Source organism: Erpetoichthys calabaricus, chromosome 10 (assembly GCF_900747795.2).
Source record: "Erpetoichthys calabaricus chromosome 10, fErpCal1.3, whole genome shotgun sequence".
Taxonomy (NCBI): Eukaryota; Metazoa; Chordata; class Cladistia; order Polypteriformes; family Polypteridae; genus Erpetoichthys; species Erpetoichthys calabaricus.
The window spans coordinates 113,506,037-113,522,137 of NC_041403.2; the positions used below are offsets into that span (position 1 = coordinate 113,506,037).

Genomic DNA, 16,101 nt, shown 5'->3' on the forward strand with positions numbered 1-16,101 from the left:
CTATTCTCTAAAATAATTGAAGAAGACTGTAAAGCTGACACTGAAATAGCAGCAGCTTACCGCATACGGGGATCAAATACCTCTAAACCTAGGAGTCTTATTAGCGCATCGAGAATTTACAATTTAAATTACATGTAGTGTCACTTCTCAGACAGAAACAAGTGATTATATTTGAAAATAACCTCATTTGCATGTTCCCGGATTTCTCACCCTCAACAGCTGCTAAGCGTGCAGCTTTTTACAACATAAAACAGCGCTTACGGAAATCCGAGATCAGATACAGCCTCTTGTACGCTGCCAAACTGAAAGTGGATATTCAAGACAAGCATTACATCTTTACCACTACGGAGGAAGCATAAAAAGAGTTAAGAAAGCAGATTCTGACACTTTTTTTGAAATACGATCCTGTCAAGGCATGGCAAAGAAGATCTTGCCAGTTGTTTGATCCGCTTGCAATGATACTGGTACTGTAACTATACGTTCTTTTCCCTTCTCTGACACTTTTTGTTTATGCTTTAATTAAAATTAAAAAAAATATTATATGCGTATATGAATGTATACGTCAAAGAAATTAATAATTCTTTTTTTTTTTTACTCTTCTAAATGAGACTGTTTAACATCATACCCTTGGTTTATTGTTATTGTTATTATCATATTAGGGTTTACTATGCTTATCCAGGGCCACTTTTCAACACCATTCCCTGGGCTTATTATTTTACTATCTCAAGATTGTTGAAGATTAGATTTTATGCTTACAGTAATTGGACTGTATTGGCAATAGATTTCTTAATTTTATTCCTCATACACCACTGCTGGGGGAATTGTTTTGTTTTGGACATCCTCTGTCTCTAGGTATGTCAGAGGACTGGGACTTTGGGAAGTGAGGTCCAGCCTCATGTGGGTCGGCAAAACGACTTTTTAAACAGCTTTACCATCATTAAACTGCATAATATTTAAACTAATAAATAATAACAATAAAATAAAAAATAGTATTATTACTGATAGTTGCACTGTTACTTCAAGACTTTAAGCCCAGGTGCATTACACAGTATTCACCAAATTAAAATAAAATAAAACAAGTGCAACTTGGTGATGACATCTTTACCAACTGAACCATCATTTAGGCAAACTGCATTAATATGGACCTTGCTTCAAGCTAAGCTATATACATAAATAATAAAACTGCAACTTGCATTTATAATGCTATTTGTGGTATAGCCCTACGGAATCGTATTAGGGCCATGGTGAAGAAAAAAAAATTCGGACACAAGGAAGAAAAAAAAAACATTTCCACTTTAATTATAAAATTATGAGAATAAAGGAGAATGACATAAACTAAAAACTTCATCCTAAAATCAATGTTTAATTTACTAGATTTTCTCAAACCCCGTCATAAGTTAATGCAGCACATTAAATGCTTTGTGTTGTGTTCCCCGACCCAGTTGTTAAATCACTACGCTTCTTAAACTGACTTCCTCCGCACTAAGAGGAGGTGCAAGCAGCAATCACTGCACAGAATCCATTCACTTCATGATATTCCTGCTCTCTGAAAATTTAGAATGCCAAGATAAATACTTGATATCATTCTCATGATGAAATGCATTAAAGCAGGTATTAAACATGCATGGTAGTGAGGCGGTAGTGCTGCTCCCTCGCAGTAAGGGGTCCCAAGGTGTATGTTCAGTGTAAAGAACTTTATGGCAGGTGTGACGAGGCTCGAAAAAACTGGATGTATGAATGGGTATCGCAAAGGTTTAACTTAAATATTGTGTAAATGTTGGGTTTGTGATCTGGTGGTCGGAGACACGAACACAGAATTCAATGGATGTTCTTCTGAGTGGGCTTTGTTTGTTGCACGCGTGCCGGCTTTCTGACATACCAAAACCCCAGTTCCTATCCTTCCTTTTTCTTTCTCCACATAACCAATCACCACACAATAAATGTCTTTGTGAAATTAAAACTAGTTATAAACTTAGCCCATGGAGTGTTCAGAACTTTAAAAATATCTTCGTTATACATGTTTAATTATGCCATCCATTCTGGGTTGCGCCCATCCCAGTAAGCATTGTGTGTGAGGCAGGAGCAAATCCTGAACGAGTCGTCAGCACATTGCAGGGTGAATGAACACGAGCAAAACATACACTAGCAGAGTCAATATAACGTAACAAAACCCCACATCCTACGTGATTTGAAAGGAAACTGAAGCACACTGAGTAAACCCACCAGAAAAACATGCAAATTCAAGGCAGGGTACACCCGAGACACCTTTGCTGCGAGGCAGCAGTGCAACCTCCACGCCGCCGTGCCCCCACATGATTAATACATGCTTTAATGCATTTCAACATGAAAATGATATCAAGTATTTATCTTAACATTTTAAATGTTCAGAGAGCAGGAATATCATGAAGTGAATGTATTCTGTGCGGCGATTGCTGCGGCGCCTCCTCAGTACAAGAGGAAATCAGTTTAAGAAGCACGTACCGATTTAACATGGCTCGGGGAACACTTAATACAAAGCATTTAATGTGCTATATAACTTATGACGGGTTTGAGAAAATCTTGTAAATTAAATATTCATTTTACAATGAAGTTTAGTTTACGATGTTCTACTTTAATGACAAATTACGAGAATAAAGTCGACATGTCGACTTTATTCTCGTCATAAGCGTTGAGATTAAAGTCAACATGTCGTCACACTATTACACAGTACCCAGGTACATTACACTGTATTGGAAACAAATAAAACAAGTACAACTTGGCTTGCAGTATTATCCAGTAATATAGAAACAGTATTCGCACATTTGAACATAATGGTCCACATCCGACCTTTTAAATCCAAAGTATCTCCAGGCAACAGACATGACTCCTTTTTTTTGGCAAAAGTTCTTCTGTATCATCATGTTCAACTTTATCGTCAGCTACAGCTTCAGTTTCAGAATGTTCTCTGTCCATTTTCACTGAGCAATACCTACACTACCTATTTAAGCGGTGTAGCAGTGAAAAAAAGCCCCTGCACAACACATCTATGATTAGCGGTGTAGCAGTGAAAAAGGTCCCCACTTGAACAGTTTCCCGCTGCGCCACGTTCCAAACGTCATTTAGGCAATTTAAACTGGTGTTGCGGTATAAGAAAAATCCATATTATAACAAAAATAAAAAACGGTTTTCGGTATGAACCGGTATACCGCCCAGCACTAGGACACAGTACCAAAAGAGTCCAATCTTTGTCTCAGGTCACTGGATAGTGTCCATGTCTCGCAACCATATAGCAAAACAGGAAGAATCAGGACTCTAAAGGCTTGGACTTGACTTCCTTTTGCAAAGATCTCGGGAGCACCACACACCCCTTTCCAGTAATCTCATGTGCCAACCCAACCCAACCCTCCCCAACCCCACCCCCCCCAACTCTTTCCCAGTCCATCTACTGACTTCATAGGGTGATGGGTACAAAGTGTTAACCAGTGTGTAGTACAATCTGTGTGTTCACATGACAGAGCGCTGAAAAGAGAGTACACCTGCCAATTCCGGTGAAAAAATATTGGGATTTATAAAACAGGAAGATGGCATGGACATTGACTTGACCAACTGTAAGTCCTACACAAAATTGTTGTTGTTGGCATTTTAGCAAATCCACTGCGTCACTGCACACCTAATTCATTGATTAACATATTTACAATAACTGAGGCCTTAATTTAGGGAAAAAAACACCTTTTATTTAAGCAATTATTGGATTGGGGAGCAGAACTCAGCCACTCCTTAAGCTATGGCAAAAGTCCATAATACCTAAAGTTTCCATTCACTGGGTTTGTTTCCTCTGTTCTCCCATGGTTTGTAGTAAATGTAGTAAAACATCACAAAAAAAAAATGGCCAAATTTAAAAGGTAATTAGGTCATGAACATTTACAATGGGTGTTTTTTAAAGCCATATTTGGTTACTGGTGGGAGGTGATGGGTATAGGCTAAAAGTGCATGCACATCCACATTTTAAATTGATTTGAGATTTATAAAGACATTTTGCATGGGACCTGGCAAACATGTTTTATAAATCAGATTTTATTTTGTATGTACAGTTAAATCCATAAATAATTGGAGACAACTTTTTTTCTAATTTTGGTTCTGTACATTACCACAATAAATTTTAAATGAAACAACTCAGACGCAGTTGAAGTGCAGACTATCAGCTTTAATTCAGTGGGGTGAACAAAACGATTGCATAAAAATATGAGGCAACTAAAGCATTTTTAACACAATCCCTTCATTTCAGGGGCTCAAAAGTAATTAGACAATTGATTCAAAGGCTATTTCATGGGCAGGTGTGGGCAAGTCCGTCGATTTGTCATTATCAATTAAGCAGATAAAAGGCCTGGAGTTGATTTGAGGTGTGGTGCTTGCATGTGGAAGATTTTGCTGTGAACAGACAACATGCGGTCAAAGGAGCTCTCCATGCAGGTGAAAGAAGCCATCCTTAAGCTGCGAAAACAGAAAAAACCCATCCGAGAAATTGCTACAATATTACGAGTGGCAAAATCTACAGTTTGGTACATCCTGAGAAAGAAAGCAAGCACTGGTGAACTCAGCAATGGAAAAAGACCTGGACGTCCACGGAAGACAACAGTGGTGGATGATCGCAGAATCATTTCCATGGTGAAGAGAAACCCCTTCAACACTCTCCAGGGGGTAGGCGTATCGATATCCAAGTCTACCATAAAGAGAAGACTGCATGAAAGTAAATACAGAGGGTGCACTGCAAGGTGCAAGCCACTCATAAGCCTCAAGAATAGAAAGGCTAGATTGGACTTTGCTAAAGAACATCTAAAAAAAAGCCAGCACAGTTCTGGAAAAACATTCTTTGGACAGATGAAACCAAGATCAACCTCTGCCAGAATGATGGCAAGAAAAAAGTATGGAGAAGGCGTGGAACAGCTCATTATCCAAAGCATACCACATCATCTGTAAAACACGGTGGAGGCATGCATGGTTGCCAGTGGCACTGGGACACTAGTGTTTATTGATGATATGACACAGGACAGAAGTAGCCGAATGAATTCTGAGGTGTTAAGAGACATACTGTCTGCTCAAATCCAGCTAAATGCAGTCAAATTGCTTGGGCGGCGTTTCATGATACAGATGGACAATGACCCAAAACATACAGCCAAAGTAACCCAGGAGTTTATTAAATAAAGAAGTGGATCATTTTTGAATGGCCAAGTCAGTCACCTGATCTTAACCCAATTGAGTATGCATTTCACTTTTTGAAGACTAAACTTCAGACAGAAAGGTCCACAAACAAACAGCAACTGAAAGCCGTTGCAGTAAAGGCCTGGCAGAGCATTAAAAAGGAGAAACCCAGCATCTGGTGATGTCCATGAGTTCAAGACTTCAGGCTGTCATTGCCATCAAAGGGTTTCAACCAAGTATTAGAAATGAACATTTTATTTCCAGTTATTTAATTTGTCCAATTACTTTTGAGCCCCTGAAATGAAGGGATTATGTTAAAAAATGCTTTAGTTGCCTCACATTTTTATGCAATCATTTTGTTCACCCCACTGAATTAAAGCTAAAAGTCTGCACTTCAACTGCATCTGAGTTGTGTCATTTAAAATTCATTGTGGTACTGTACAGTCCATTATGGTCCATCATCTCTAAAAATTTTCATTAGCATTTCCATCTTGCTATTGATATCAGGAATATCACAGTTGGTAAGTGAAGCAGAATTTACCTATCACAAAATTTTATACAACTTCAAGAAAACTGCCCATGAAAAGAGAGAGTGACAGAAAGAGCGAGAGAGAGAGAGACAACATCTTCAGGTGCACCATTTTCAGTCTGGGTTGATACCTTTGCAGGACTGGAAGGTTTTTTTTTTTGTAAAAGAGTCATTCTTTGAAAGGTAAGGTTGAACTTGGGCTACTATCTGAGCTGGAAAGAGGAGGTTAATATCAATTTAAAAGTTTAAAGGATGCAAGCAAAAGCTAAGATAAGCAGCCATTAGCAACAAATCCAATGCAAACTCTCACTTGATTCACATCTATGTGCTGATCAGATGAACACCACAGTACGATGCTGGAGTCATCACACTTAACTACATGTATAGTATTCCTTGAGGTAGAGGTAGTGCCAAGCCTATACCTACCAAAACTCTCTGAAATTTGGATAAAATACCTTAATCTTGTGTCTTGTATGACTTCAAGACTTTTACTTTCCAGCAAACTCTACATGTGCCTAAACTGAATCTTTTTGAGCACTTCTATACAAATTTGCATTAAACAAAGTTGTTGATGAACATCTGCATTACTGCAGTGTGACCCACTGATATCTACTGTTTTTCCAAGGTAACTGTTGGCTTCTCATTGGATTCTGAACTTTGACAAACCTCATTTTCTAGGTTATGTCTTAGTGGTTTGAAGCAGTCTCTAGTGCTATAAGAAAGATCCAAAAAAACTCTGAATCAGCTTTGTATCAATTTCTTAATCTATTGTATGTATAGGAAGTTTCCACTCTTTGAATACAAATAGAATGTTTACTGGTCACTTTCATGCTGTTTTCAGATTCATTGTGAATTTAACAATTCCTAAACAGAGGAGGCTGTATTTGACTTCACTGGTGTACATGCACTACTGAGTCTAGTTGTTAAGAATTACATGCTTGCTGAGAAATTTCTTCCATATTTGATGACTTAACCCTTCAAAGATGAAACTACTGCTGCCAAAAACAACTACATTTTAATTTGAAATAAATTTTATCTGAAATAAATTATTTTGAATATGTCAGCTTACATTATAAACACAATCTAAGCAAGATGTGTAAAGATTACTAAAAATCCAGAAACATTTAAAATCTTTGAAGGAATATGAACACTTCTGTAAAACAATGCACATTTTAATAAAATGACATTCACTTTTAAGTGAATAAAAACAAAGCATAGTTTTAAAAAACATTGTGATGTTTCAAAACTTGACTGCAGATGGGTGCTCAGCTATACACAGTAAAACCTTAAAACAACAACTTTTTAGGGGACTTCAGATGTAATAGGCAGAATCTGCGTAGTCAGAGTTCAGTCCTAATATTAAATGTCAACAGATTTCTATCTAGCTACCTTGCAAAAAAACCTGGGGCCTCAAGCATAACGCCATGCATAGAATTCACATTAAAACATGGTGTATGGACAAAAGCCGAAATGTGCGTACACACAAAAAATTTCAGATGCAGAAAACTGTGCATAAGCCAACTTTCACACACTTCCTCTACAGTAAATCCTGGTCAGCATGAAATGTAACGGTCGTGCCCTCGCCTGCCACCCCTCTCAGAATTACACCTCTTTGAATAATGCAAATCAATATAAATATTCCATTAAGTTCAGTGTTATGTGAAAAGACAAAGGCAAAACCATAGGGAAAAAATAAGAATTTCAGCAAATGAGAAGTGGAGGCAATGAAAAACATACTATTTGTTGGTTTAAGCATTTGTATAAACAACAAAAGGAAGTTGATCGAAAGTTCAAGTTCAAAAAGTCGCACAGTGCCCTTAATAAAAAAAGTAAGTGGTCAGATATCAAAGTCACCATAAAATGGAGAGTTGTAGCCCACCGTCTGAGTGTCATATAGAAGCTTATTATGGTATAGAGAAAAAAAAAATTAGGGACACGGTGGAAAAAATAGCTTGAAATGTCAACTTTAATCTCGAAAGTTCCACTTAAATCACGTTGTTTATTTTGTCATTAAAGTAGAACGTTGTAAACTTAATCTTGTTTTTCAGATCCCATCGTAACTACAGTGAGCATGTTAAATGCTTCATATTCTATGTGCTCTGTGTGTGAATCACTACGTGCTTCTTAAACAGGCTTTCTCTTATGCCGACAGGACACAGAATACATTACATTCACAATATTACAGCTGTCTGAACAATTTAAATACCATGATATATACTTGATATAATTTTCATGAATTAAAGCATGTATTAAACATGGGGCATGGTGGCGCAGTAGTAGCGATGAGCTGGCGCCCTGTCCAGAGATTGTTCCTGCATCCCACAAGATGCTTGCTGGGATGTGCGCGACCCTCTATGAATTGATTTATTGCAGCAGTACTGTCTCTTTCACATTTTCAATTCCTGTACTTCTTTTTCTTTCTCGAAGTAACCAATCACACACAATAATATATGTCAAACCATCTGTAACACAGATTATTCCAAACTTTTAAGGAACATTGAAATATCTTCATTGTACATGCTTAATGATTCCATCCATTGATCTATCCAGGGGCGCGCCAGTCCCAGCAAGCAAACAGTGCGAGGCAGAAACAATCCCAGGACAGGAAACCTGCTCATTGCTAATGCTGTGCCACCGTTCCCCCACGTTTAATTATTAACAGTATACATCATTTAAATTAAGTTAAAAATGTATCTGTATAATGTAATATACATACTTTAATGCATTGGTAAGTATAAAAGACAATGAATTGTTTAATCGATTGCTTACTCCATGAACTGAAACATTTGTTCATATCTTTGAGCCAATAAAGAAACATCCTGCATTCTCATTTGAGCACCATGACTGCCTTTTTTTGAAGATGTAAGAACGTTTTTTCCACAACATAAATTAGGTGACCTCAATGTGTGGGTGTGGGTGGTGGTGGGGGGTGGCTTGAAAGGATCTACATGAATTCGGCTGAGTGACTCTGAATGGCTGGGTGAATATCCAGGAGACAGACACAAACAATGGTGCCATAAAAGGTAAGAAATTTTTAACTATGAAATTAAAACAGAATTAAAAGCGCAGAAAGAACGGTTAGAATGTAGAACAGAGAGATCAAATTGAAACATTACTGATTATTGTAAATAAGTTTGTAAAGAAGTGCAAACCTTGCTTGTTCATCACTCCAAGTTGTGGGACCGGGGGCATTTATTCATTAAATTAACCACTTAGGTAAGTGACTTTGAGCCGATCACTTTGGAATAGCTCTGCACCTGGCTGAGGCAGGAGGCAGCCTCAGAGAGTCACACTAAGTAGTTCCATTGGAGAGATGGATAGAAATCAGGTGAAATTCCTATAATACCACTCCAACTTGAAAGTCTAGGATCTGCAGCTACCGTTCTGTTGTATGGAGGAAGTGTCTGAATGGACAGATTAGGGGCTTTGGGATTTTCATTGTGTTGAGGACGTGTATCAGTGGAAGTCTGAACTACTCCTCTCCTATTCTGTTAAGGAAGTCTATCAGTGTAGCCCTGAACATACAGATTAAGGGGGTTTTGGCATTTCCTTTTTACTGTGTCAAGGAAGTGAATCAAGTGAACAGTCTAAAATAGTAGGCAATCTCCAGGAAAGAAGGGAGCAGTTACAGGTCTACTCTAGTTACAAGGATACTTACACATGATGTTGCCTACCTGGTTTTAAATGCTTTGAGCATGGGAAAAATACTATATACAGTAAATGTATTACTGTTATTATTATACAAATGGGAAAGCTCCCTAGACAGACTGACAGGCTCTTAAACATAATGCAGGTGGTACATAGTGTTTAGGACAAATAGGCAAATTTAAAAATGTGAAGAAGTTGACATCAAGTGTGTTTTATAGATCCCCAATACAGACAATATTCAGTTTTGTTTTTTTTTGTTTTTTTTAAACAACATTTTTAAAAAGAGTGAGTTTAGAGAGGGACAATACAGCAATGGAGGATTTACAAATAGAGCACAAGAGCAGAATGTCTCTCTATTATATAAAAAAATCTGGCGACAAATCGTGATCTTTTGAAGAGAGACACTTTTGAAGAGGGACAAATTCTCACATCGCGTGAGACAGGCACTTCACGTCACATCATACTTACAACCTTTGTAAGCAAGTCCCGTAAGCAAGGCTTTTAAACGTTTGAAGTGCTGCCCGCAATGCCGATCACGCGGAACGAAAGCAGCAGCAAGCCAGTAGCTTATCGAGCAAAGAGGAGGTAAAAAAAAAACAACTGTTACTTGTTTCCCCAATGTATCACCGTTTAAGAGGGGTTTCAGAGGAGCAACCGCATCACATTGGTGTGCATTCAGCCACACTCTTCACAACGGCGCGTTGGGGGGAATTGGTATGCGAGCAAAGTTCAGATCACACCGCATGGCAGCTTATACTGGTTGACGAGCAAAGCCCCCTAGTTATACATATATTTGGAGACAATTTTCTAACTCTGTTAAGGCACTGATGAGAACGAATTTCTGTCTAGATTTAGTATTTTGCAGTAAAATCGGAACAAAATTTGGGAAGTAAAGGTGACTAAAACATCAAGTGATCATAATGCACGGACGTGCCCATTCCAGCATGCATCAGGCACGAGTTAGAAATAATCCCTGAACAGGGCATCAGCTCATCGCAAAGTGAATACTAGCACACACAAACACCAGAATCATTTTAGCATCACTAAATCCCCCAAACCTGCATGGCCTTGGAAAGAAACCGGAGCACACTGTGGAAATCCACCAAGAAAACATGCAAACACCAGGAAGGAAACATCAAGGACGGGACTCCCTGTGAGGCAGCTGAGCTACCGCTCTGCCACTGTGCTGCCCCCTTGTGTGTAATTATTAATAGTATTCATTATTTATCTGTACATTGTAACATACATGGTTTAACACATTTCATCATGAAAGTGATACCAAGTATAAATCTAAGGATTCTAAAAGTGCAGAGAGCTGGAATATCATAAATTTAATGTGCTCTGTCCGACAATTGCTGCCTGCTGCTACTGTAAGCACAGGAAGACGCTCAGAAGAATGTATAGATTAACAACTGGGTCAGTTTTAAGCGGATTTTTATGACACTCTACTTTAATGACAAACTACAAGATTAAAGTCGAAATTTCCACTTTAATCACAAAATAGACCCTTTTTTCTTCACTGTGTTCCTAATTTTTTTCCCCCACTGTGGCTTAAATATGCTTCAGTACATTCTGATGCTGTTGTAAAAGTGCACAACAACAAAAAAAAAAAAAAAAGACAACACAGAAGATGGTACGTGAGACCTTTAACATGTATTGCATCATTATGATGGGAAATATGCAATGCTTATATTGCCCATGGAGAAATAAATGAAGAAAAGCACCACAAATACATTCACGTGTCAGCATTTAAGTTTGATGATTTGCTTCACCACATTGAACTATTCATCAAACATCGAAGCATGCACTTTGATATCCTGTAGGATCTGCAAAGCGGCTTGTTGTCATATGTTGATAATAAACAGACTCTAATGTCACATTCCAACTTGAACACACTGTGCCCCTCGACTTTTTGCTGGTACTGCAACTCACACACACATCTTGTTAATTTCTGAGGATATGCCCAGAAGATGCGTCAAATGAATGCTGGGATCAATAAGAAGAGTTGCTGGTGACCATAAACTCATGAAAGTGCTCTGTATCTTCAAACACAACCCCCCAAATCTGCCACATCATTTATGGCTGAGCACTAATCCAAAGGATTGTAATGTGGCACTTTAAAGTGCAGTTTAGAAAAGATACTGTTATGTTATTACTAGCTTTGCTACCCATCTAAGACTGGTTGAAATCTAAGCAATCAATGTAAACCTCAGCATTAATGTTTGCAGTGTACCATGTAATGCATATGTCTCGGTTATGCTCCATTTGGTATGAGATTTATAAAAGCAGTGTTAATACTTGTGATATGCAATCTATTGGTAAGACAACTGCAATGCATTTTATTACTAAAAATGTTTGTAATGTGCCATTATTTGGATTGACAACAGATATAGAAACCAGATGGTCACAGAGACAGATACTGTTTTATTAAAGAGGATGAAATACTTGGCAAATTATATTACTTTAAAAAATATTAAAATAGTATATGTGGAATACCAAAGCACTCGCATACTGTAAAATAAGTTCACAATCTACAGTACAACTGACAATGACTATTCCACAAACCATGAAGTGGATAAATCAGGAGCTAAATATGAAGCTGCGAAAAAACAGCTGTATAATGTAGACATAATACTAACTCTAGTGTTAACCATACGGTCTATGAAAGCATCACTGTGAAAGTTTGAAAGGATTAAAAAAAGAGAAACACTGCAGAAAAGGCAAGCATCATCTAAAGATATTTTTTTTTTTTTTAAGTGGTAAAAGAAATGTCAAAGAGCAGGTGTATTAAGAACAATAAGGATGAAATAAAGTTTACAGCGAGTGGAACAGCGAAAGCTCTATCTGATTAGTTGAAAGCTTGAGCAAAGGTGGCCCATAACTGCAACTCTGTCTCACACCATTGTCACAAAGAGAGACAAGTACCACCTTGATTTAAAAGCAAAATAATGGATCATGCTTGAATAGCTTTCCACTGCTCTTAAACCTTTTGAATGTGCCACTGTGTATATAAGTTGAGAGAAATATCCTACAATGTCTTCAATGCCCCAACTTGCAACAGAGCTCATGAAATCCATTAAGAAATGAGTGTTGGAGTCAAATGCAATGCAGGCTTTCCAAGTCACTGCTATGGAGCAGATAACAAAACGATGGAGGGAGGAGGTCACATTTTTAAACTTAGCTTGTTACTGTACTGGATCCAAGGAAGTTTGACACCTGAGCAAGTGTTTGTACTTCAGCTTGCACATGAAACACAGGCACTTGAAGTGAAAAGGGAAATGGATCACCAACAGTGTTAGGAAGACAAAATCTATGCTGCCAGTACCTCCACCAGTAATACAGCTGCCTGACCTACAACTCCTGTCACCGTACTTGACTCACTCCTTGGGTCAGGAAACACCAGTGAAGAAGATAACAGATGTGAAAACTGAAGAAATCTATGGACAGGATTTAAGGAATGAGATCCTGACATACTTTGGACATAAACAAGCTGCCAAAAAAGAAAATCCATTACATAGATGGAAGACTAATGAGGCTACATACCCCACTCTGGCCTGGCTTGCAAAGACCTACCTATGTGTCCCTGCTACCTCAGCACCACTTGAGCATCTCTTTTCAGTCACAGGCAACAACATTTCCAAAAAAGAGAGCCAAGAACATGTGGACATGCTTACATTTTTGCATTGCAAATTAAAACTCCTGTATAACCATTTTACTGTACATCTCTGTTGACACTGGTGGAGGGGAGGCATATCCTTGGACGGTCGCACAGAGCTCCACGTGCTAGGCAACAGTGCCCTGGCTGTTGTTAGGTGCCAGGATGAAATCCTCAGAGCTACTGTCCTACCTTATGTTGGTGCAATAGGCCCTGGGTTCCTCCTAGTGCAGGAAATGACCAGCTATGTGGCTAGAGTGTGAGTGTGTGTAGTTCCTGACACATTATGAATTGATGCAATTTAAATTTTTGACTTCGGTTTGCAGTGTGATGTTGAATTCAAACCTCAATGTGATTTTGGTTTCCATTGACCATTGTTACATCATGTTGTTCTCAATGAATTACACAGTATTACTCAGTACAGATTTTCCACTTGAATATTTCATTCATCAAGATCCAATGTGCGATTTAAGTGTTCCCTTCATTTTTTAAGCAGTGTATATCAAATCAAAAAGGTTGGATTTCCTGGGTGCTGTTAGAAGTATGATTCCTTATCCTATAAAATTTCCACCTAAACTCCAAGTGCTTCCTGGAAACAATATTTTGGTACCAGAAGTACTTCAAGGTCCAGTAAAAAGAGTACTCCATACAGTCATGGCCGAAATTATCGGCACCCCTGGAATTTTCCCAGAAAATGCACCATTTCTCCCAGAAAATTATTGCAATTACAAATGTTTTTGTATATACATGTTTAATTTCCTTTATGTGCATTGGAACAACACAAAAAAAACAGAAACAAAGCCAAATCTGACATCATGTCACACAAAACTCCAAAAATGGGCCAGACAAAATTATTGGCACCCTTTCAAAACTGTGGGTAAATCGTTTTATTTCAAGCATATGATGCTCGTTTGAACTCACCTGTGGCAAGAAACAGGTGCTGGCAATATAGCAATCACACCTGAAGCTAGTTAAAATGGAGAAAAGTTGACTCAACCTTTCTGTTGTGTGTCTGAGTGTGCCACACTAAGCATGGAGAACAGAAAGAAGAGCAGAGAATTGTCTGAGGACTTGAGAACAAAAACTGTGGAAAAATATCAACAATCTCAAGGCTACAAGTCCATCTCCAGAGATTTTCATGTTCCTTTGTCCACTGTGCGCAACATAATCAAGAAGTTCACAACACATGGCACTGTAGCTAATCTCCCTGGACGTGGACAGAAGAGAAAAATTGATAAAAGACTGCAATGAAGGATAGTCCGAATGGTGGATAAACAACCCCAATCAACTTTAAAACATATTCAAGCTGTTCTGCAGACTCAGGGTGCAACAGTGTCAGCTCGAACTATCCGTCGACATCTGAATGAAATGAAACGCTATAGCAGGAGAGCCAGGAGGACCCCACTGCTGACACAGAAAAATAAAAAAGCCAGACTGGAGTTTGCCAAAATGTACTTGAGGAAGCCAAAATCCTTCTGGGCGAACGTCTTGTGGACAGATGAGACCAAGGTAGACCTTTTTGGTAAAGCTCATCATTCTACTGTTTACAGAAAACAGAATGAGGCCTACGAAGAAAAGAACACAGTACCTAGAGTCAAACATGGTGGAGGTTCTAAGATGTTTTGCTGCCTCTGGCACTGGATGCCTTGACTGTGTGCAAGGCATCATGAAGTCTGAAGACTACCAAAAAATATTGGGGCGCAATGTAGGGCCCAGTGTCAGAAAGCTGGGTCTGTGTCAGAGGTCATAGGTGTTCCAGCAGGACAATGACCCCAAACATACCTCTAAAAGCACTCAGAAATGGTTGAAGACAAAGCGCTGGAGAGTTCTGAAGTGGCCAGCAATGAGTCCGGATCTAAATCTGATTTAACACTTATGGAGAAATCTCAAAATTGCTGTTGGGAGAAGGCGCCCTTCAAATCTGAGAGACCTTGAGCAGTTTGCAAAAGAAGAGTGGTCGGAAAATCCAGTTGAGAGGTGTAACAAGCTTGTTGATGGTTATAGGAAGCGCTTGATTTCAGTTATTTTTTCCAAAGGGCGTGCAACCAAATATTAAGTAGAGGGTGCTAATAATTTTGTCCAGCCCGGTTTTTGAGTTTTGTGTGAAATGATGTCAGATTTGGCTTTTTTTCTCTGTTTTTTGTGTTGTTCCAATGCACATAAAGGAAATAAACGTGTACAGTAATCCCTCCTCCATCGCGGGGGTTGCGTTCCAGAGCCACCCACGAAATAGGAAAATCCGCGAAGTAGAAACCATATGTTTATATGGTTATTTTTAGAATGTCATGCTTGGGTCACAGATTTGCGCAGAAACACAGGAGGTTGTAGAGAGACAGGAACGTTATTCAAACACTGCAAACAAACATTTGTCTCTTTTTCAAAAGTTTAAACTGTGCTCCATGACAAGACAGAGATGACAGTTCTGTCTCACAATTAAAAGAATGCAAACATATCTTCCTTTTCAAAGGAGTGCAAAGCAAGCAGTCAAAAAAAAAAAATCAATAGGGCTTTTTGGCTTTTAAGTATGCGAAGCACCGCCGGTACAAAGCTGTTGAAGGCGGCAGCTCACACCCCCTCTATCAGGAGCAGGAAGAGAGAGAGAGCCACAGAAAAACAAATAAAGTCAAAAATCAATACGTGCCCTTTGAGCTTTTAAGTATGCGAAGCAACGTGCAGCATGTCCTTCAGGAAGCAGCTGCACACAGCCCCCCTGCTCACACCCCCCTACGTCAGCGCAAGAGAGAGAGAGAGAGAAAGTAAGTTGGGTAGCTTCTCAGCCATCTGCCAATAGCGTCCCTTGTATGAAATCAACTGGGCAAACCAACTGAGGAAGCATGTACCAGAAATTAAAAGACCCATTGTCCGCAGAAACCCGCGAAGCAGCGAAAAATCCGCGATATATATTTAAATATGCTTACATATAAAATCCGTGATGGAGTGAAGCCGCAAAAGGCGAAGCGCGATATAGCGAGGGATCACTGTATACCAAAACATTTGTAATTGCAACAATTTTCTGGGAGAAATGGTGCATTTTCAAGGAAAATTCCAGGGGTGCCGATAATTTCGGCCATGACTGTATCTGAGTCACAGT

The 16,101-nt window shown here is 38.8% G+C and overlaps 1 protein-coding gene across 5 annotated transcripts in view; it reads right to left on the minus strand.

Annotated features, from left to right (window-relative positions):
• arfgap1 (ADP-ribosylation factor GTPase activating protein 1) overlaps positions 1-16,101 on the minus strand; it is a 116,138-nt gene that overhangs the window by 56,802 nt on the left and 43,235 nt on the right. The window lies entirely within an intron of this gene.